This window comes from Notamacropus eugenii, chromosome 1 (genome assembly GCF_028372415.1).
Source record: "Notamacropus eugenii isolate mMacEug1 chromosome 1, mMacEug1.pri_v2, whole genome shotgun sequence".
Lineage (NCBI taxonomy): Eukaryota > Metazoa > Chordata > Mammalia > Diprotodontia > Macropodidae > Notamacropus > Notamacropus eugenii.
In genome coordinates this window covers 316,613,590-316,637,413 of record NC_092872.1, presented here as the reverse complement: position 1 = coordinate 316,637,413, position 23,824 = coordinate 316,613,590, and the positions used below count along the sequence as shown (strand labels likewise).

Genomic DNA, 23,824 nt, shown 5'->3' with positions numbered 1-23,824 from the left:
TGCAATTCTGGTCAATTATAACTTGAAAATGCTCACAGTGCTAAAAAAGGTTCAACTCTTTGGGAAACTTGATTTCTTGGTGAGGGAAGTAGACCCTTCCAATTCTCATATTCAGTGACTCATTACCCTAAATCCAGCTTCTCTGGGGACAGGTCTACTTTGAGTTCTAGTCTGGGGTTTCTTCCTAAGTGAGGAAAGGGAAGTGAAGGAGATACCCAATACACTACATACATCATCATATACCCAACAGATCATTTTATTCCCATATGAAAAGTGGTGATAAGCAAAAATATGCATTAGCACAACAATTTCAACAAAATTCCAAAAAATAATTTATAGCCAGGTTACAAAGTGCTGGTCTGCTGGGAGGCTGGTAGTAAGCCTCATCCTAACAATCTGGCTATTTTTTTGTCTGTCACTCATATTGATTCTTTCCTTGGCACTAGCCAGATCCTGTCAACCACACTCTGGTGGTCACTGTAGCTGCTGCCTCGTTGGCCTTCTTAGACTTCATAGACTTCTAAAACTCCTAAGGTCATCTAGATGTATCCATCTCAAAATTTCTGCTCAGTCACCCAGTTGTAGAAGGGAACATGAGAATAGGGAGATAGCTCTATCCAGAGGGACAGAACATGTGCTCATGGTTATATGGGGCCAGCTGAGAGATAAAGCTTATCCATGGCTCTGATTCAGCAACCAGTAATGATGTGGCGGGGCCCTCAATTTAGAGATGAGTCATACATGGCTGGTAGCAGGCAGAGAATACCTGTTAGTGCTCAGATTTCCACAGGTCTCCAGGAATTATGGTATAGTCACCAGTAATGATTACTGAGTATGCTCTAAAAAGAGTGAAGAGGGAAGAGCACCTAAAGGATACCCACTACACATGCTCTGTGATATGTCTTCCTAGTGGACTGCTATGACTTCTTTCTTTGCCTTTTTCTGAGTTAGTTTCATTTCCATTTGGGATTTTTTGTTAATTTGTTTTTCTTTCTTTCTTTTTCTTTTTTTGAGACTGGATCTCCCTGGGACCCTTAGGCTAGAAATACAGTGACCTTTCATGAGTTCAGTTCCTCAGCTGATTAGAAAGGGAGCTTTGACTTCTTCCTTCTCCAACCTGGGTCATGTTGTCCATTTTCAAATAACCCCACTCACAGAGGCTCACCATATTGATGACAGATATGGTGCAAACACCCAAGCAGATCGACCCACTGCAGCTTGGAACTCCAGAGGTCAAGAGATCCTCCAGGCTCCTTGGTAGCAGGGATTACAGATGTGCACCACCGCTCCCAGAAAGAACTCCTTTTAAAAGAGGAAGAAAGTCACAAGACAGTCCATCTCCCACCTCCACCTTTTTTTTTTCCTAGACTGTCCTCCATGCCTGGAAATTCTCTCCTTCCTCATCTCCATCTCCTAGTTTCTCTAGGTTCCTTCAAGTCCCAGCTAAAATCCTACCCTCTGCAAGAAGCCCTTTCTAGTTGCCTTGAACACTAATGCCTTCGCTCTGAGATTAGCAATAAATTATGCTGACTATGTCTTGTTTGTACGTAGTTACTTGCACATTATCTCCCCAGACCCTCTTTGTATTGTGAGGTCCTTGAGGGCAGGGAATGTTTTTGCCTTTGCCTGTAGCCCCAGTGCTTAGCACATGGCAGACATTTAAAAATGCTTGTTGACTTGAAAGAGCTAGGAATAAAATCCACGCCACAGGTCTTTCTCTTTGAAATGGGCAAGAAAGATGAGATTGTAGGTTCAAAGGCACACAAAGAACTGAAAAGGCCTGAAACATTATGAACTTAACCTTACAACTTCCCTCACCCTCACACCTACAGGCAGGAGCTGGGATGGCCAGGCAGTGACCAGAAGAAAGGGAACCCAAAAGCTAAAAGCAGAGAACAATTTAGCAGCCCTGAGAATGAGGAGACACAGGAGCCTATTCGGCAGCACTTCATGTCTCAGAGGTAGCAGCATAATGATAGCACTACTGTTGAACCCGTAGCATCAGAGATGTGAGGTGTTTCTCCATGGATGTGCCTTGATCATGTGTTCCCATGTGTATGCCCCTCCACAGGCATAGTTTGGCCACATGTATATCTCTCCACTTGTATGTTCTAAGCATGTCCATTTGTCTCTTTATAAGTATATGTATATGTGCCCCAACTATATTGTGTCAGAGCAGTGTTCTATTTTTATTCTACTTTGTTAACTATACTATTTTTTCTAAAGTACTGAAAAAGTCAGAGAACTCTATCCTGAACTTTGGGGCAATTGATCATTTTAACCTCCTCATGAAAGAAGAGCAGGCTGGGCTAGCTCTAAATCAAGAAACCAAAGCCCAGAGAGACTGTGTCATTTATTCATGTTTCTCATATCAAGGACCCTTTATTTTCTTCCCTCAGTTTCTCCCATTAGTCCTAGTACAGAATGATTTGGTGAACCACATGCTCAGTGGCCAGAAGATTGAACTCCGGTGAGGATTGAACTCACTCTTAACATCTAGACTAGAGACTTATTTTGTTGCAACCTTTTGTACGATAACCAAAGACCATGACTCTTCTTTCTCCTTTCCCCCAACCCTTAGCTAGGTCTGCCAATGTCCTGGGTGCTTAAAAAAAAAGAAATTTAATAATTTCCTTCCCTTTTGTCATGATTCTTAGAGATTCATGATGTTCCCTCTAGATGGCATAGCTAAACTGCAAGCCTTTGTACTGTCTGACTTTCCTAGCACTGTTCCTTAAAAAGAAAATACTAAGACTGTGACCAGAAAGGAGTTAAACGGATTTTCACGCATACTTTTCTCATGAGCATTTGCCTCACATTTAGTTTAGTATAGGAACTTGACCTCCATAAACTCTAGAAAGGTAAGAAATTTTTCAATCCAGTAGTATTTGTTAAAGCACCTACTATGTGCAAGACACTGGGGTAGGTTGCTGGGTATTGTGCTCAGTGCTATATGAGAAAATAAATTACATCCTACTCACTAGCTGTCTACAGCAAGGTAGGTGATCAAATCCCTTTCGGTCCCCTTGAGATTTGTCTTTCAGTCATGTCCACATTTCAGCAGCCAGTAATATGAGTGACAACGAGGTCATCCTGCTGATTATCTTGTATTTAGTCTGAAGCCAAAAGTCTAAGTCCACAGACTTGTAGAGCTAGAAGAAACTTTAGAGATAAAACCAACAGCTAGGTAGCACAGTGATGGAGTCAGGAAGACCTGAATTCAAACTCTGCCTCAGATACTTACTAGCGGTATGACCCTGAGACAGTCACTTAACTTCCACCTGCCTCAGTTTCCTCAACTGTAAAATGTAATAGTGTCTACCTCCCAGAGTTGTTGTATTAAGCATGATAATATTTATAAAGAATTTAGCACAATGCCTGATGTATAGTAGATGCCTAATAAATGCTTGTTCTCTTCCCCTCCTCCCCTTTCCCTTAAAGTCATATAGTTGCCTCTGCACGAAATAGTGAATAGTGTGCTGGGCATGTTGTTTGAAAGACAAGTTTATTCCCATCTCTAATACTCACTATGTATGGCCATAAGCAAGTCACTTAACCATTCTGAGACTGTTTCCTCATATGTAAAATGAGTATGATAACAATATTTGTAGGAACTATTTTGTATGGTTGTTGTGAGAGTCAAATGAGATTATAAACATATGTACATGTTATGTACTTACATTTATTATATTTAACATACCTTTAAATCACATATGTATACATAATTTAACAATATACATAATATATAACCTTATTTGAGCCTTGCAGCAACTATTCGAAATAGTTCCTACATATAAGGAAACATGTAAAGTATGCATGCATATATGCACATATGTATATATATATTTTTTTCAAACTTTAAAGCACTTAATATTATAGATAAGGAAACTGAGATCCAGAAGTGATTTGGTCCAATGTCACACCATAAGGTCTTTACTGGCAGAGCTAAGACAAAAATCCAGATCTCTTGGGTGAGTCGGTCTCAGGACTCCTGACTTTCAGCATGAGTAAGGAAGAAAAACTGAATGAACAGAGATACTCAAAGTCTTTGATTAATCTGGTACAACTAAGCAATTTAAGGTCTTTTTTGTCACCAGTTTAATCAAAGAGCTCACCTAGAAAATTATTGGAATCAACTCTCAGTACAATGTTTGGTTTGCTTTGGCCCCTGGGTCAGATCATTGTGAATAACCTAACTTGACCAGGAAAATGTTATCAAACAGAGAAAGAGGTGTCCTTCACTGTCATAGCATCCTGCATGTTCTGCCATCTCTTGTCTTTCTATATCCTTCCTTCCTCTTCTCCCACAAGTTCCCTTCCCTCTTTCAAAGTCATGGTATGAGCATTCTATTTCCTTTGAATGATATCCATGTGGTAGTGTAAGCATAAGGGCTGCTTTGCTCATTCACTATGAGCCTGAATCAGCTTCCTATAACTGAGGGGAAGAGGCTAGTGACGTAAATATGGGTGGAGTGGGGAAAAGAGGTGATGGTGGCTGAGAGAAGGGGAGGGGGAGAGGGAGGGAGGGAAAGAGAGAGAAAGAGAGAGAGAGAGAGAGACCTTTAGGTCATCTCAAGAGGAACAAATCCAGTCCTGTCCCTTAACACAAATGGTTGTTCTCCAGTTTCTTACCTCTCCACATTCTTGTTTGTTTAGCATTGGGTATTTCAACATGTGAAGACATAGTCCTTGCCCTGAAGGCTCACAATCTGCCGCATTAGCCTATCCTATTCTCTAAGAATATAGCATTTGAGGAGGAAATTACTTGTCTGAGATATGAGGCATCTTAGGGTTTTTTTCCCCATGTTTACTTTTCCCTCCAAGTCTTTCTTCCTAACAAGGGCATAACACACACACACACACACACACACACACACACACACACACACACACACACACACACACACACGCGCGCGCGCGCGCGCGCACGCACATATACTAAAGCGAAAGTCAATCCAATGTGAAGACTCTGTGATGGTTTCACTTGGAAAGGCTTTGCTGAGGGTTTCAGGATGTAATCAAATTTGGTAACTAGATTAAAAGCAATGACTTAGGGTGCAGAAAACAAGGAGAAGACAAGAAGACAAGAAAGAAGAAAACTGAAGAGAAATAATTAGGAGCCAGGAAGGGCAAAAAGGAGTGAGATAACAGTGTTTAAAATCATTAGATACACAGGCTTGCAGCTGACTAGAGTCTTGAAGATAAGATAATGAATTATTCTTGAGAAGGAAGGGTTGGTGCATTCGGAGAGGCAAAAAGAACCCATATTTAAAAAGAAAATTAAAGTAAAAATCAACAAAAACCTGTAGATTTGGAATGATTCATACCTAGACTTCCTATTCCTTTGGAAAGACTGGTACTGAGATAAATTATCTCATATTTGGTCTAACCATGAAAAAGATATATAGAGTGTCTCATGGCTGAATATGAATAGGCAGTGTTAACATGGGAGCCAAAAATCCTACTGGGAAAGTGATAGCTCTCTTGTTTTCTATTCTAGTCAGAACATATATGAAGTGCTATGTCCAGTTCTGGGGACCATATTCTGAAATACTGAAAAATTCAAAACAATGTCTTAAGAAGTTCAGTTAAAGGAACTGGGAAAGCCTTAAGGAAGGCACTACAATAGCATCCTGATCTACATCTTGCCATTTGACTCAAATGGCTATGAAAGAGAAAGTAAGGTTGGTGATTTAAATCACTTAAATCCAAGTCACTTGCAAATCATGGCACTACTTTCTTGATGTCATGGACCTCTCCAAGAACAAAGGACAAACAACAACGATGGAAACAATATTGTTCAAATATTTGCCATGTGGAAGAGAGATTGAATCTCCTCTGCATGGTCCCCACAGGTATAGCTAGGATAAATAGATGATACCAGCAGGAAGATGTTGGCTTAATCATGGGAAATAATTTTTAACAATTAGATCTATACCTATGGGCTATCCTGGAGAAATGGGCAATAAAGGGGATAATAGTGAGTTTTCTGGGCAGCTAGGTGATGCAGTGGATAGAGCACTAGTCCCAGAGTCCAGAGGGAGCCAAGTTCACATCCTGCTCCAGATATTTACTAGTTGTGCGACTCTGGACAAGTCACTTAACCCCTTTTGCCTCAGTTTCTTCATCTGTAAAATGAGCTAGAGAAGGAAATGGCAAATCACTCCAGTATCTTTGCCAAGAAAACCCCAAGTGGAGTCATAAAGAATCAGACACGACTGAAAATGACTGCTGTTTAGTCTATTTATCCTAGTATCATTATCTTATAAGGTTGATGTGAAGCTCAAATGAGAAAATCTACATAAAGTGCTTTGCCAAATTTAATTTGGATTACAAATGCCATGTATAATAATAGGGATGATAACCAAGGTAAAAAAACTCCCTCTACCAATGCAAATTGTCCTCATATCTACAACTTCTAGTCTTAGAGTTTCCTGGAACACTAAGAAGTAAATTGACTTGGCCAGGGTCTCGCAATCAATATATGTTGCAGGCAGGGACTTGAATTCAGGTCTTCCTGGCTTTGAGGTTGGTGTGCTATCCATTATACCTCACTGCCTCTCATTATGAGAATATTACGTTAAGTTCTTATTATGTCATTATGATTTATCCATGTGGCCTTGGGCAAGTCACTTAACTTTGTAGGCCTTAGCTTCCTCGTATGTAAAATGAAGGCTTGAACTAAAACAACCAGTAAATCTAAAAGGACTTATTAAGCACACACTATGTGGCAGGCATAGTGCTAGATACTGTGGATAGAAATACAAAAGCTAAGACAGTCTCTGAACTCAAGGAGCCTTCTTAGGTCCCTGTCAACTCTAAAAAAGCCAATCTTCCTTGCTCAATTCCTCCTTTCTTCTACATCTACTCAATTTTTTATAAGCCCTCGGCCTTATGTTAATTTGCACCATCTTTACCATAGAGGAACTTGGAGTACCTTCAGCTACCATTGTCCTGGGGAGTTATCTGACTCTGTGTGCCGGTTCTGATCTAGTTATCTGGTAGTTTGAGCATGTTCTCTTGTTTGCATCACTCTATCCATTCTCTCCATTCATATGCTCTCCTATAGCACCTCTCAACCAAGCTGATGGAAACAAGTCGTTCCTACACTCCATGGAATTGATTTAATTCACGAGGTGCTAATATTTAGCTGCCATGGCTACACTAGCATAAAAAAACTAGGACCTGAATACTGCAAAGCTGGAAACAAAGGAAACACAGGAGGAAGATGCTGCTCTTGAAGGTGCCGGAAACATGAGTAGTTCATCAGCATCTTTGGTCCTTTCCTCCTGTTCAGTCATGTCCAACTCCTCATCACCCCATTTGGAGTTTTCTTGTCAGAGATACTGAACGGGTTTGCCATTTCCTTCTCATTTTACAGATGAGGAAACTGAGGCAAACAGGGTTAAGTGATTTGTCCAGGGTCACAGAGCTAGTACGTGTCTGAGGTCAACTTTGAGCCCAAATCTTCCTGACTCCAGGCTAGTACTCTATCTGCTCTGCCACCTAGCTATCCTTTTCTCTTGGGCCTGCATAAAAGCTAGTGCTTTTCATCAGCAAGTATTTATTGAGTGATGATTATGTTCAAGGCACTTTGGAGAATTCAAAAAAGTAGGAATCACAGCCCATGCCCTCAAGGAGATTACAGTCTAGTTGGGGAGATAGAATACTACTAAATAACAATGTCAGGCAGTGTATACCGAGTGCCCAATGAGTGAAACAGGCAATGAGAAAAAGAGGGAGAGGGAGAGAGACAAAGACACAGGGAGAAAGATAAGAGATAAGAGACAGAGAGAGACAGAGATGAGAGAAAATGATAGAGAAAGAAGGAAAGAGAGATAAATAGAGAGACAGAACGAGTCAGGCAAAGATAGAGATAGAGAAACAAAATAAAAGAGAGATGGAGGCAGAGACAGCAAGGAAGAGAGAGAGAGAGAGAGAGAGAGAGAGAGAGAGAGAGAGAGAGAGAGAGAGAGAGAGATCACTGTGGGCTGGGGTAATTGGGGACTTTGACGACTAACATAAGCAATTTCTTCTGAGATTTTAGATGGGCCCTATTTCATAAGAGATCCTGCTTTGGTAGTTTAGTCAGGATTGGTGGAACTGTAGCTCTTGGCAGTCACAGAATAACTCTTTTTTTTTTTTTCCAGAGGCCATGTGAACTGTGCAGAGTGTGTGAATAGTTTCCATGGCATAATAGGACTATATGGTGCCTCTGTGTGTATGGGGGAAGGGCTAAAACGAAAACATCAGCCAATCTAGCTTTCAGTAAGAGTTGGGCATTGGCTCACATACTTTCCTGCTTCTCCTAGTAAACTGAAGCAAGGTACAGGGCTATTTTTCTTAGATGAGTTAGTACTGGGGTGTTTAGGAGAGGTGTGCAGATGGGAGAGTTTGGAAGTTTATTTGAGTGACTATTTGGAAGTTACGGATGTTAATGCAAAATCATTGCTTTCTAGGAGACTGAAGATTTTACAGAAGAGTAGTAATCTGCAGTTTACTCAATAGGGTCCTTAAATGAAGGCATAAGTATAAGAGATAGAACCTTTGGGAGGCAAAACAAAATGCAGGCAAATGAGCTGCTTTTCATTTGTCTCTGACTGTAATCACTTGCCTGGCCTGCATCCACAGAAGTGGACAGAAGAAGGATCTTTCAAATAGCCTTCTGTGCTAGAAAAGATGCCTCCTAAGCCCATTGATGCTCCATATACAACTAAATTTGGTCTCATTAGCCAGACCCCACAAGGGAAGAGAATTATTTTTTTCTACTATCTTCTTATGCATAATGAGAAATTTAGTGTGGAGTGTTTGAAATAGTCCTGGATTTGGAGTCAAGGAACCTGAGTTCATATCTTGATTTTACTCCTTACTTCCTGAGTTTCTTTGGACAAATCACTAACCACTTGGCCTCTTTTGGTTGTCATGCAGTTGTTTCAGTCACGTCTGACTCTTTGTGACCCCATTTGAGGTTTTCTTGGCAAAGATACTGGAGTAGTTTGCCATTTCCTTCTCCAGCTCATTTTACAGATGAGGAAACTCAAGCAAACAGGGTTAACTGACTTGCCCAGGGTCACACAGCTAATATCTTAGGTTACATGTGAATTCAGAAAGTTGAGTCTTCCTAACTCCAGGCTGGCCACTCTATCCACTATCTGTCTAGCTGCCCCAACCTCTTTTGACTTTTTTTTCAATTTAGGAAACTAGGTTAGGTGGCCTCAAAGGTCCGTTCCAGCTCTAAATCTATGATATTGTGAATTTACTACATGTGTGGACCCTGGGAAAGTCATTTAATGTCTGAGTTTTCACCTTCCTAATCTGTGGCCATGATAGTGATTAGGTAGGAATTCATCCCTGCTCTCATTCAGCTCATTCTAAAGGTACCTAATTCTGGCCTAGTTCTCCTCCTTATCCTATCTCACTCTGATGTTTTTAGCTTTGGTTCATGAGTTCAGTCTGTGTTTTGCAATCAATCTGTCAGTCACCAAGTATAAGAATGGAGTGGAGTGGAAAGAAAACTGAAGTTGAGAGAACAATTTGAAGGTTATATTATACTTGGATAGGGACAAAGTGATAAGTTTCTACTAAGGTTGTGGCTGTATGAGGGAGGGAAGAGGAAAGATGTCTTCAAAAGACAGTGTGTAGATAGAAATGACAGGATTTGGCAGTGGATTGGAAATGTGAGATGAGTTGAGGACGTTGAGAATGACACCCAGGTCATATGTGAGCCTGGGTAACCAAGAAGATAGTGGTACTTTCAACATTCATCAGAAAGTTCAAAAGAGGAGAGAATTTGGGGGATAAACAAAATATGTTCTCTTTTTGAATATGCTGAGTTTGTGATGCCTAGAGGGGCATTGAGTTCAAGATGATAAATCCTAGGGAGGTATTCTGAAGAGATTAGTGGGCAACTTTAAAGAGAAATGCATTTTGAATCTGTTGGATGAAAAGATGACTGAGGACCTACAAGATGGCTGAATGGGATTCTGTATAAGGGAGAGCTGTCATTTTTCCTTACACTTGCATTGAGGGAGGAGGGGAATGGGTATGGGTTGGTTGGTGGTGTGCAGGCCTGCAATCCGGGGGCTGTAGAGGTTACCTAAGACAATCCTTTCTTTTAGAGAGGCAAGCTGCATAGTGGGTTACTGGAGCCACAAGCTGTTATATACAATGCCCTCTGTCTTCCTTGGGGCAGAATGGCTTTATTATTGTGGTGGTCAGGTGACTGGCAATGATTCTGCTAGCTGTAATGCATTCAGCCTGAAAATCATCTAGAAAGCAGCATCGCTGCTGCTCCTGCTGGCTGATATGAACCAATACAACATGGAAAGAGCCATATGTGGGCTCTGAATATGCCTGCCCCTACAATCCTCTTTTTGCCTCCCACAGTTTTTTGTTTTCTATCTCATTCTTCTGACCCTCTTTCTCTACCTAATGAACTTCCAGTTTTCTTTCTCTGCTCATCTTCTCTGCTATCTTATCCACCTTTGATGTATAAGAGCACCAAGCCTGGAGTCAGGAAGACTCATCTTTCTGAATTCAAATCCAGCCTCAGGCATTTGTTAGCTGTGTGACCCCAAGCAAGTCACTTAACCCTGTCTGCCTCAGTTTTCTCATCTGTAAAATAGTTGGAGAAGAAACTGGCAAACTGCTCCAGTTTCTTTGCCAAGAAAACCATGAATGGGGTCATGAAGGGTTGGACATGACTGAATAACAACAACAAATAGTTAAACATGCTATTGTGCCAACTACACAGTCTAAACTCTTAGACTTCAAATTCAGGATCCTGACATCATGTTACTCTTCATCAGAAAAGCATTTGGCACTGAACTTCATATTCAACATATCTCATGTTCCAGTTTGTGGAGGGGCTTGGTAATTATCTCATCATGAGAGCAAGCCAAAGGCAGATGCCCAGGATGAAGCTACATTCTTTGCCTCTCTGTATCTTTTTGGGAGCTCGGCCTTGGGGCTGTTTTTTTGTGGGAACATTTGGTGGGAAAAAAATAACTTTCTCTTCTTCTCAGGGTTCACTAAGTTCCCTTCCCAGGCAGCCTTCAATGTATGTGCCCATTTTCTGCACACACCCTATTCTGCAACTCAGTTGAATGCCAAATACCTCTGTAATAGAGGGCAACCTAATGTCAACACAATGAAACTGAAGTTTAAAAGCTTGTGCTTTATATATGAATAGCTGGGACTCAGTTGGATATCTGGTTCCCTGAGACCAAAGATGTGCAAGAGGGATATAGGAGAGAAAGAAAGAGAATAAGAATTTATGTAGCATTTACTATGTACTAAGTTTTGTGCTAAGTACTTTTACAAATATCTCATCTGATGTTGACAGCAACCCTGAGAGACAGGTACTATTACTATCCCCATTTTACAGTTGAAGTTGTTGTTTCAAGTGTCTGACTCTTTGTGGCCCTATTTGGGATTTTCTTGGCAGAGATACCAGAGTAGTTTACCATTTCCTTCTCCAGCTCATGTTACAGATGAGGAAACTAAGGCAAACAGAGTTAAGTGACTTGCCCAGAATCACACAGCTAGTAAGGGTCTGAGGCTGGATTTGAACTCAGGGAAAATGAATCTCCCTGACTCCAGAAGAGACTGAGGCAAACAGAGGTTAAATGACTTATCCAGTTAATATGTGTCTGAGGCTGAGTTTGAACTCAGGTCTTCCTGACTTTAGGCCCAGAGCTCTACCCTTTGTTCCACCTAGCTGTCCCTAGCTGCACAGAATGCAAAGGAAACAGATTATCCCACCTATGCTGAAAACACAGAAAGCCTAGTTTGGCAGCTTGGGAAATGACACACATGGGACAAAGACAAAAGACTTCTTCAAGGAGGGTCCTTCTTTGTACTCAAGCTGCCTTTACCCATTTCCCTAGCCCACTACTTTCTCACAACCCAAGGACTCCTCATGATATTCTGTCAGCCCTGTCCCTTTAAACAGGAGGTAGAGGCTATATTATGAGATCACTGCTAAAGCTCTTGGCTCATAAATGATTATTGATGAAACTACCCATCTTAGGGGCAGCTAGATGGATGGTGAAGTGGATAGAGAGGTGGGCCTGGAGTCACAAAGACTCATCTTCCTGAGTTCAAATACAGCTTCAAACGCTGACTAGCTGTGTGATTCTGAGCAAGTCACTTAAACCCTGTTTGCCTCAGTTTCCTCATCTGTACAATGAGTTGGAGAAGGAAATGGCAAACTGCTCCAGCATCTTTGCCAAGAGAACCCTAAATAGGGTCAAAGAGAGCTGAACACAACTGAAATGACTGAACAACACCACCCATCTCAGAGAGAAGAAACTTCTCCATCTGAAATGATGCATAGAGATGCTTCCAACTCTTCTTCCAACCACACCCTGCCTTCCCAGCACAGCTAATCCTCCTCATCTGACGCTGGAGTGTAGGCTCAGAAGGCTGTAGGCAGAGGTGCCCTTGCTCTTTTGATTAATGAAGGCAGGCATGCTGTATATAGTGTTGCTCAAGCTTTACTCTCTAAACATCTGAAACATTCAACTGAGCACTAAAGATCCTTGCTAGTTAGTATGCCTCAGGCCTTCTCTCCTAGCTCCTGGGCTCAGCTCCAGATTGGGTTTCCCCAGTTCCCACCCACTCCCTCTGGCTCCTTTCAGCTGCAACCTTGCCTGACTTATCTAAGAATTTCTATTAGGGATGGGGAACCTGCGGAATTGAGGCTACGTGTGACCCTCTCAGTCCTCAAGTGTGACTCTAACTATGCTTGAGGACCTAGATGGCCACAGGTGACCTTAGGGCCACAGCTTCTGCACCCATGTAGAGAGACCAGAAAGGCTTCCTGGGGAGGAGGGGTATACTGAGCTGAGTCTTGAAAGAAATTCAGCATTCTAAAGGGCAGAGGGGAAGAAGGAATGTAATTCAGATGACAACCTGCGCAAACTCAAGGAAATCAGAGAGTTCTGAGTTCAAGGAAGAGCCAATAAGCTATTCTGCCTGAAATGTGCAGCGTGTAAGGGAGTAATAAGTTTGGAATGGTAGGTTGAGGACAGATCGTGGCCAAGTTTAAATGGTGGGCCAAAGGGTTCATCTAGTATCCCAGAGAAGATTGCTGAACTAGTAAGTAATATAGTCCTTGTACTTAGTGATTGCTGTCAATAAGCCTTCATTCTCCAAGTGAACCAATGAGATCCCAAGAGTAACGTTTTGACTTGTGAATGAACTGAATACGAGTGAGTCAGAGCTGCACAAAATGTCAGCCTAACTCTCTCCTCCAAAATCCGGGGGCAAGACAAAGGTCAAGACAAGTGGTGATACAAACTGAGAGACCTGGGAAAGACCATTGTTGGAATATTTGGGGGGGATCAAAAGGAAAAGGGACAGACTGCTTCCAATTAGGTTATGGAAATAGTCAAATCAAGAGCTGGCTACCTAAGATTCAGCTACACACACACACACACACACACAGAGACACATGTAGCTTTACTAGATTAAGTCAAAGCAAGGTCTCAGCATGACAGAGAGGCAGGGCACACATTTTGTGCCCTTTTTGTATGTCCACATACTCTGTAGATGAGTCAATAACCCCCTGAAGTTCATTAAAGGTAGGTGTGGTCATGTCTCTGTTCCCTGAAATTCTCCAACCTGACTAATGTATTACCCACATCCTAGGTTTAAGGTCAGAGCAGGTAAAAATAATGGAATAGTGACCACTTACTCACAATAAACCTCTGAGCTGGGTAGAGTTTGTGCAGTTCTGAGACTCCAGGAACAGAAAAGTTCTATATTCGGTTGCCCAGTACTAGATTTAGTGATAACACTCAAACCACCAGTGTGGCATGTAACATAAAAAGAATATAGGAATCCACATGTTAATCTGCTTCTCTGGGCCACCCAAGGCCTCCCTCAGCTGTCTAAGCGGGTCTCTCACAGTTGAAGCTGCAATTGTCCAAGTTGTAGAAAAACAAGACCTACCAGTAACTGCAGGCTAGTTCTGAGTGACCGAAGGAGTGAGGGATACCCCTGTATACAGAGGACAAAGGGAGCTGGAGTCCTTTTCAAATGACCCAATCTAGGATAAGTAGGGGCAGCTTGGTGGCACAGTGGGGAGGATGGTGGGCCTGGAGACAGGAAGACTCATCTTCCTGAGTTCAAATCTGATCTCAGACACTTACTAGTTGGGGACCCTGGGCAAGTCACTTAACCCTGCTTGCCTCAGTTTCCTCATCTGTAAAGTGAGCTGGAACAGGAAATGGCAAGATATTCCAGTATCTTTGCCAAGAAAACTCCAAATGTGGTCATGAAGAGTCGGAGACAACTTAACAACAAAAGGGTAAGTAGATCCCAGTCACCTTTTGAATACATCTGTCTTGAGTAAGCTAGATAAGGATAAACACTAGGGCTATTATACTTCTTTGGTGTCATGGGCTGCACCTGAAGAGTCACCAGTCACACTAACTATTTCTTCTCTCTATATATATCTTTCTCTTTGGGGAAGAGGGATGGACTGACCAGGCTATATCATCATTATCTTCATTTTACAGATGAGGAAACTAAGAGTTTAGTTTTTTGTCTAAGACAAAGAGATAAACATGATTCATATCAAAAAGAAAGAGAATTTTTTTTTCTTTTGAACCTGTTAACACTTGGAAGAATTTCACAGGTTATTCTCCCATTTAGCCAGAACCATAGCATCAATTTTGGTGGCACTGAGCCATCTTGAAGAAGAAAAGGTTGAAAGTTATGGGTTATAGTCTCAGTTTAATCCTCTCCTTGGCACTCCCTCCTCAAATTTTCTCATGGCACTTTCACTGCCACTCCTTTGAAAACAGCATGACCTAGAAGATAAAATGCTAAACTTGGAGACAGGAAGACCTGGGTTTGAATCCTGCTTTAGACACTTATTACCTGGGTATCCTGGACATGTCCCCTTACTTTTCTGAACCTTAGCTTCCTCATCTGTAAAATGGGAGCAATAATAGCAACCTGTCATATAGTTGATCCTTTTTTGAGGATTGAATGAGATAATATAGGTAAGACATTTTGCAAACCTTAAAGCACCACATACCTTATATCATACTTGTTTGTATATATATCCTAGCCTCTTCTACAGACTGATATTTCCTTCAGGGTAGGAACCATGACACTTTTTTTCATCTTTGTACTCTCAATGCTTTAGCTTAGTGCATTGTAGATGGTAGGTGCTTTAATCTATTTGTTAAATGTGAATTCTTATTTTTTTTCAGAGCCCAGACTCTTTTAAGGCATGGGCCCATGAACAGGTGTTGATTTGCATGGCTGGTTTAAACCTAGCCTGGGTTATCTGAAGCCCTTTTTTATTGTACTGAACTTTGTTCCGGATACGTCCTGATATCCTGGATGCCTTTTGGAGGCAGAGAGCTCTGGGTGGAGGCCCAAAGTAACAAGTTGCCTTCTGCTTTGGATGATTCCCCACTGTGTTAGGTGACAGCTTATTCTCTTAAGAGTACACTATATTAAATTCAGCTTTCTCTCGGGTCATAGTAGGCATTCAATAAACACTTGTGGCAGTGAAATCTCAGAGACCTACTCACTTGAGGTAAGGTTGCGCTGGAGTCTTGAGGGGGATAAAGTGAACAGCTGACCCTTGATACATCTGTAAAATGGGGAGAATAGACTAGGTGATCCCTATGATCCTTTTCAAATCTAAAACTCCATGATCCTACAGTGAGAGAAAAGTATAAGTTATGAGTCTTTATAGAATCAGAGCTCATCAGGAGGTCTCTATGGTAGATTTGTGTGTTTGTTGGAATAGGTGAAAGTTAGTTCCTTCTTCAACTGGTGATGGTTTGGGGATTACCTGATATCCTCAGATGACCTTTTGAAAAGTTCCTGTCAGAGCCAATAACTCTTGGATGGACGAGGTTTGCCAGAGTTCATGCAGCCAATTTCTGTGTCTAGGAAGGAGCTTGACACCAGGTGTCTTCCCCATTTCCTATTCCTCTCCATCTGTTTTTCTGGACAGATTCAATGACTGTGATGTTCCATTTCAATTTATGACGCCTCTCCTCTCCCTACCCCACCCCAACCACCCCTGACAGGAGGATAGAAATAGGAGGGACTGACAAACAAAAGGAAGCAAAATAAGCTATCATACTCTGGCCTCATTTTTCCCTTTACTAACTTGATCTGGCGAAATCAGAAACTAGTGTGTTCTTGATTCTAGTTCCAAATTCAGACACAGAATATGAGGAGAGAATTTCAGGATCCCAGACCCATTTGGGGAATTGAGAGGCCACATAAAGAACATAAAGAATAATGGACCCCATTAGACTATTTGTTCCTTGAGAGTAGAGATTGTCTTTTTTTATTTTGCTTGTATTTGTATTCACTGACACTTAGCATAGTGCCTAACACATAGTAAGAACTTAATAAACGCTTGCTGACTTGACTTGGAATCAGGAGGCATAGTTCTGCTATTTATTGGCTCTTTGACCTTAAGCAAGCCATTTAATCTCTGAGAATCAATTTTCTTACCTGTTAAAATGAAGCTAAATTATAGTACCTCTCTCATAAGATTGTTATGAGGAATAACACACATTTATATAGTGTTTTCTTTATATAGACTTAAATTGTTAGAGCCAGAAAAGGTCTTACAAATCATCCAGTCTTAGAATTCCCAATCTATGAGTAGATGACTATGGGGGTGGCCACAGAGTTATATCATTTAAAGTCTTACTGAATTCAGTCAGTTTTTTTATCATTACATATTTTCAATGAACAGATCTTTTAAAAATTTATTTTTCATTTTCAACATTCACTTTTATAAGATTTTGAGTTCTAAATTTCCCTCCCTCCTTCTCCTCCCTCCTCCCCAAGACAGCATGCAATCTGATATAGGATATACATGTACAATCATAGTAAACATATTCCCACATAAATCATGTTGTGAAAGAAGAATCAGAACAAAAGGGAAAAACCACAAGAAAGAAAAAAACAAAAAGAGAGAGAAAATGGTATGCTTCAATATGCATAGTTCTTTCTCTGCATATGGATAGCAATTTCTGTCATGAGTATTTTGGAATTGTCTTAGATTCTTGCATTACTGGAAAGAGCTAAGTAACAAAGTTGATCATAGCACAATGTGGCTGTTGCTGTGTAAAATGTTTTCCTGATTCTGCTCACTTCACTCAGCATCAGTTCATGCAAGTCTTTCCAGGTTTTTCTATCTATTCATCATTTCTTATAGAACAATAGTATTCCATTACATTTGTATACCACAGCTTGTTCAGTCATTCCCCAATAGATGGACATCTGCTTAATTTCCACTTTTTTTGTCATCACAAAAAGAACTGCTGTAAATATTTTTGTACATGTGGGTTCTTTTCCCTTTTTAATGATCTCTTTGGGATAGACCTAGTAGTGGTGTGTGTGTGTGTTCGTCATTCGTTGCCAAAGAAGACCATGCCATTGGAGAAATTATGACATGACTTGCACTAGACTTTGTTTTGAGTGAGGGAGGACTATGCAGGTCACCAGTCTCACTTCTCCTCCAGAGCCATCTGAATCCAGTGACCAGATATTCATCAGGATGACTGGAGATGACCCAGGATGAGGCAATTGGGGTTGAGTGACTTGCCCAAGGTCACACAGCTAGTGAGCGTCAAGTGTCTGAGATGAGATTTGAACTTAGGTCCTCCTGACTCCTGCACTGGTACTCTATCCACTGCACCACCTAGCTGCCCCTTGGATCAGTTTACAACTCTACCAACAATGTATTAATGTTCCAATTTTCCCAGATCTCCAATATTCATCATTTTCCTTTTCTGTCATATTAGCCAATCTGATAGGTGTGATGTGGTATCTCAGAGTTGTTTTAAATTTGCATTTCTCTAATCAATAGTGATTTGGAGCACTTTTTCATATGACTATAGAGAGTCTTAATTTCTTCACCCAAAAACTGCCTATTCATATCTTTTGATCATTTATCAACTGGGGAATGACTTGTATTCTTATAAATTTAACTCAATTCTCTACATATTTTAGAAATGAAGTCTTTGTCAGAGACACTGGCTATAAAATTTGTTTCCTAGTTTTCTGCTTCCCTTCTAATCTTGGCTGCATTAGCTTCCTTTGTGCAAGAACGTTTTAATTTAATGTAATCAAAATTATCCATTTTGCATTTAATAATGTTCATTATCTCTTATTTGGTTATAATTCTTCTCTTCTCCCCAGATCTGATAGGTAAACTATTCCTTTCTCTCCTAATGTATTTATAGTTTACTCTTTATGTCTAAATCATGTACCCATTTTGACCTTATCTTGGTATACAGTGTATGATGTTGGTCTATGCCTAGTTTCTACTATACTGATTTCCACTTTTCCCAGCAGTTTTTGTCAAATGAACAGATTTTATAAGTACAACTATTCCCATGTAAGAGTCCGTAAAATTTTTTTTTATTTTAAATAGGGGCATTCATATTTTAAAAGGAGAGAACCAGCAATCTAATGAATGTCTATGTGACTCTGAGCAAGGTATTTCACTTCTCTGGGCCTCATTTTCCTCATCTGCAAAACAGAGACAATATTATCCAACATGAGGACAACTCTCAAAGGGCTATTGAGAGGAAAGTGTTTTGGAAATCTAACAAGTCTTTTTCCTAATTCCAGATTTATGTCCTCTCCAACAACAAGGGAAGAGCTCATTTTAAGGAACAAGTAGATTTGACTACTTTAGGTTTTTGCCTTTGATTTAGTTCGATCTCCACTAAGGGTTCTGTTTTGACTAAATCCCCCAAGTCCACCATAATCTAAAATTCTGATTTGCCCTTAAATTATCTGCTAAAATAAATCCCTCTTTTAAAATGCTACCTCTCTCTTTTGATGTTTATCAAATTACCAGCCCTGTCCCAACACTAGAAAGGTGATAAGTAATTGTTGCCTTTAAGCAAACTTCCTTTAGAATATTAACCATTTGGTGTCTCTTGAAAAAAAGCCGGGCTCTCAGGGTTGGGAAAGAGAAGTGCCAAATGTGCAACTCTGGAAAAGATGGGGCAGGAAGCTTTCTAGAAAAATGTTCATAATTTGGTGTCTCCTTCACATCCTCCTACTCCTCCCCACACCAATTCACTGAATGGTCTTTTCTGTGTGAAATTTGAAGGGTTCATCCCATTTGACCTGCCTGCTGCCCCAGGCAGGAGTGGGTTTCTGTATGCCAGCCAGGCCTGCTTCTCTTTTCTGCATATTCTTGGTGATCTCATCAACTCTTAAAGGTTCAATTGTACAGTTCCCCATTTGCTTGCTGTTTCTCTCTGCCTGGATATCTTCTCTGGATCTCAAATTCAACATTTCCAAAATGGAACTCATTATCTTCCTCCCAAAACCTCTCTTCTAAATTTCCCTAATTCTATTAAGGAAAGTGTGGGGAACCTGGGGTCTTAATACCACATGTGGCCTTCTAGGTTGCTGGATGAAGCTTTTTGACTGAGTCCAAGTTTTATAGAACACACCCTTTTTTTAAGGGGATTTGTTCTGTGACATTTGGATTCAGGCAAAGGGCTGCACTTGAGGACTTAGAAGGTCACATGTGGCTTCGAGGCCTCAGGCTCCTATATTACTGACTCGAGTTCCCCACCCCATAACATCTTTCAGTTACCAGGTTAATATCCATGACTTCCAAACAATCTTGGTGTCTTGGTGATTCTACAATTACAAGACCTCTTTGCATTCATATAACTATATCATCATCCTAATTGTGTTGTTGTTTGGTTGTTTCAGTCACATCGGACTCTTCAGGGAAGTAACCTCCCATCAGGAAGGACACGAGTAGCTCAGGGAATAAGTAATGGCTTCTTGTAAAAGGGGGCGTTCAAGCCAAGTTGGGAAGGAAACATGAAATTCTAAGAAGTGGAGATAAGGAGAGAGTGCAATGTAGGCACTGGGGGATGCCAGTGCAAGACTGAAGAGAAGAGAGACTGGAACAAGGAGACCAATTAGGAGGTGATTCCAGTAGTCCAAGAAAGAAGTAATTATGAAGGCCTAAATGAGATGGAGAGCTACTGGGTGACCGTAGGCAAGTCACTTAACTCTGTTTACCTGTTTCCTCATCTATAAAATGAGTTGGAGAAGGAAATGGCAAGCCACTCCAGTATCCCAGATGGGATCACAAAGAGTTGGACATGACTGAAATGATTCAAAAAATATACAAAATATAGCAAATATACAAAATTAGCTCTATACAAGATAAATTGTGTGAGTATATTTTATATATATATATATATATATATATATATACATGCATGTAGATATAATCTATATGAGATAAATTGGAAATCATCAATTTCCTTAAGAATTAAAAGGGACCTAGAAAGACTTCCCATAGAAGGTGAGATCTTAGCTGGGATTTGAAGGAAGCCAAGGACAATGAGGAAGAAGAGCTTTCCATGAATGGAGAACAGCCAGTGAAAATGTCTGGAGTTGGGAGATGGAGCGTTTGTGTCAGAAACAGCAAGGAGGCCAATGTCACTGAATGGAAGAATGTTGAGTTTCTCAAGGACTGAGTATTTGTATCCCCAGCACCTGGCATTGTGCCTGACACATACGTAATAAATGCTTATTTGCCTGATCAATTCAATCAGTCCTCCGTACAAGTATTAAATTAACATTCCTAGAACACACAACTGACCAAGTACTCCCCAGCTCAAAAAGCTTCAGGGTCTCCTATTGTAGCCAAGATAAAATATAGACTCCTCAGCCTGGTATTTAAAACCTTCCACATTCTGGCTGCCACTTACCTTTCCAGACTTATTCCCTCTAAATCTTTTTGACAGACTTCACAGTTCAGCTAAACTGGCCTCCTGTTTCTTTCCCACCATCCCTTTGCACAGGCTGTTCCCCAAATCTGGAATGTTCTCCCTTGTCACCTCTGCCTCTTAGAAATCCCAGCTTCCTTCATCACTTAGCCTAACTCCCCAGTTGGTCAAATTCTTTCCCTCCTCAAATGATCTTATATTTGCTTATCCATGTACAGTTATCCTTTCTACATTACAGGGTTAGGGGAGTCACCCCCACCCCCTCCACCCTCCCTGTAATCTGAAAAAAATCCATGTAAAATTTTTTGGCTCTCACTTCACACCAGAGAAGAATTTTGAATTATGGTACTAAAAGATAAAATATGTTGATATCATACAATACTACGCATATATTTATGAATTTCTGAATTTCTAAATTTTTTCTGTGTCATCTGTTGGTCCTAGCATATTATCTGCAACTTTCACAAAACTCTTCCCAAATTCCCATATATTTTCTTATGCCAACTCTTGATATATTGAAACTGAAGTGGGAAAAGTCAAGAAGTGGAAGGGTGTGAGAGTGATAAAATTAGGATCTTTTGCTGTTTCTGTTTTACTAAAAGTGCCTCTGATTGAATAATGTGATTAAAGAAGATCTTTCCCACCCATTGATGGGCCTGCTCATTGTGGGAAGTTTGATTAGGGGAGTTGTTTTGTAGGAGGATCCCAAGTACCTTTTGTTTTTTCTGTTGTGACTGTGGGTCAGAGGGTTATGCCCTCTGGCTCTAAAAAGTGTATAAATACTCAGGGGTAAGTTTTTGCAAGGTTTGAGTAACAGACTTAGGAAGTTTTAAGGAGCTCTCTGGCTTTGAAAATCCAGATGTCAGTGCTTTCCTCTCTGGCAAGGATGGTCAGACAGTTGTACCTGTCTGTTGAATTATGGTCAGGCAGAGAAAGCAATGTCTGTTGATTCCTTTGGGGCTTACTGACTGGAAGTGTTTGTTTGGCCAGATGAGGTCTCTGGGAAGCTGCTAAAGGAGCCCCCCAGATTTGAAACCCCAGATGTCAGTGCTTCCCTCTCTGGTAAATATGGTCAGACAGTTGGTCCAACTGTCTGTTGAATTCAGGCAGAGGAAGCCATGTTTGTTGAGCTTTAATTTCTCTGTATTTTCTTTGAAGTTCAGGGTGCTGACTCCCCTGAATTAGGTGAATGATATATTTGCTTGGTTAAAGGAATGACACATGTGCTTGATGAAAGTGACTCAACCCCTCAAAAGTTGCCTTTCCTTTTATGAATGCAGATCTAAGAACCTGTGATAGCAGGCTTCCCCTGTGTATGTTGGGGTGCTTACTGATATAAAAGAGTAACTATATTTTTAAGCCACCACCCCTCCCCAGTAGTCTGTATAAATGCCTTGAGGGAAGGGACTATTTCATCTTTGTAGTTTACTACAGTAACTCCTGTGGGGTAGGACTTCACAAATGTATGCTGAAATGAACTCTATGTCAAGTGAAACAGTACATACTTTACTCTGATCAAGGCAATTATTCAAAACAATTTCAAAGAACCAATCGTGAAAAATACTGTCTACCTCCAGAGAGAGAACTGATCAACTCTTAATGCAGATTGAAGCATGCTTTTTAAATTTTTTTCTTTGTGTGTGTGTGTTTTCATGTTTTCTTTTGCAACGTGGCCAGTATGGAAATATGTTTTGCATGACTTCACATGTATAATTGATATTATATTGCTTACCTTCTCAATGGGTGGGGGAAGGGTGGAGGAAGGAAAAGAATTTAGAATTCAAAATTTAAGAAAATGAATGTTAAACATTTTTATATGTAATTGGGAAATGTCTAATGAAATAAATTTTTTTTTTTAAAGTCAAAATAGTTTTGTTAGCATAAGGACTGTGTCAGTGACCCTGAAGTGAATTAGATGTAGGGTGATAGATCCCACCCATCAGACTTTTTGAGATTGGAGAAAAATTAGGTCAGGCATTAGCTTAGCAGTTGGCAGATAATATTAGGGAGGATGCCTTTGTGGAGATTCCTATGCCCTTCCCAGTATGGTTACAAGGATTCTGCCCAGCAGAAAAGGCAGAGGCATCAGAATTGATTCCAAGGCTCCATATACAAACTCTTGACTAGAGAGTCAAGTTACTTATTCCCACAATAGATTTTGTTCCTCACTTTTACTTATGCTTCCCCACCTCAACCCCCAATCCTTTCTACCTGTGCAATCAACCTGAGCACCCATCCTTCAAGGCCCAGCTCAAATCTATCCTCTTCCAGAAAGCCCACTCAACCAACAGAAATTTTCTTTACATGTTGGGGAGGGAGTGGTCATGGGCAGGGTGAAGGTCATCATTATTATCTCTGCTGAGCAGCGTGTGAAAGAAAGCTTGATGCCAAACACTGGACCCATAGTTATGACCCATTGATATGACACTTACTAGCTATATGTTCTTACCCAAATCATGTAGCTTTTCAGATCTTATTTCCCTATCTGTAAACTGAGAATAACAACCTTGTTGCTACCAACCCTGGGGATTTTTGCAAAAGAAAGTACTTTTCCAAACTTACATTGTTGTATAATGGGAATTGTTAACAGAAACAAATCAAGGGTTAGCATCAGTTCACACGGTGATAGGCAAGAAACTGGGAAGAGAATTGTCTCATACTGCTTTTGCTGAGCGCATGAAGGATGAAGGACACTAAATAAACACGTGTTGATCTGAATTCTTCTGGGACTGGAGAGCCCAACTCCCATACTACAGCTAATAGATCAAGTGACCCTAAGTGACTATTCTTTTGTCTTGACCCTGAGATTGGTGATGTGGTCTAAGGGTGTAAGCAGAACATAAGGAGAGGTGCTTCTTGCATAGGATCCATTTTGAATGTCTTATTCCTTCCTCCATTCATTCAATAAGCATTTTGTTGAGCTTCCAAACTGCAAGGGGATGAGAGGTCTAAAAAGGTGAACATAACTTGGTTTCTTCCCTGAAAGAAGGACTTGTGCAAAGGTCTGACCATTTAAACTCTCCCTGCCCCACCCCTCCCCAAAAAATCCTACT

The 23,824-nt window shown here is 40.7% G+C and overlaps 1 pseudogene; it reads left to right on the top strand.

The window, feature by feature from the left end:
* Positions 1 to 741: 741 nt before the first annotated feature.
* The window catches only part of LOC140517270 (serpin B6-like), a 38,146-nt pseudogene continuing 15,063 nt past the window's right edge, over positions 742 to 23,824 (top strand).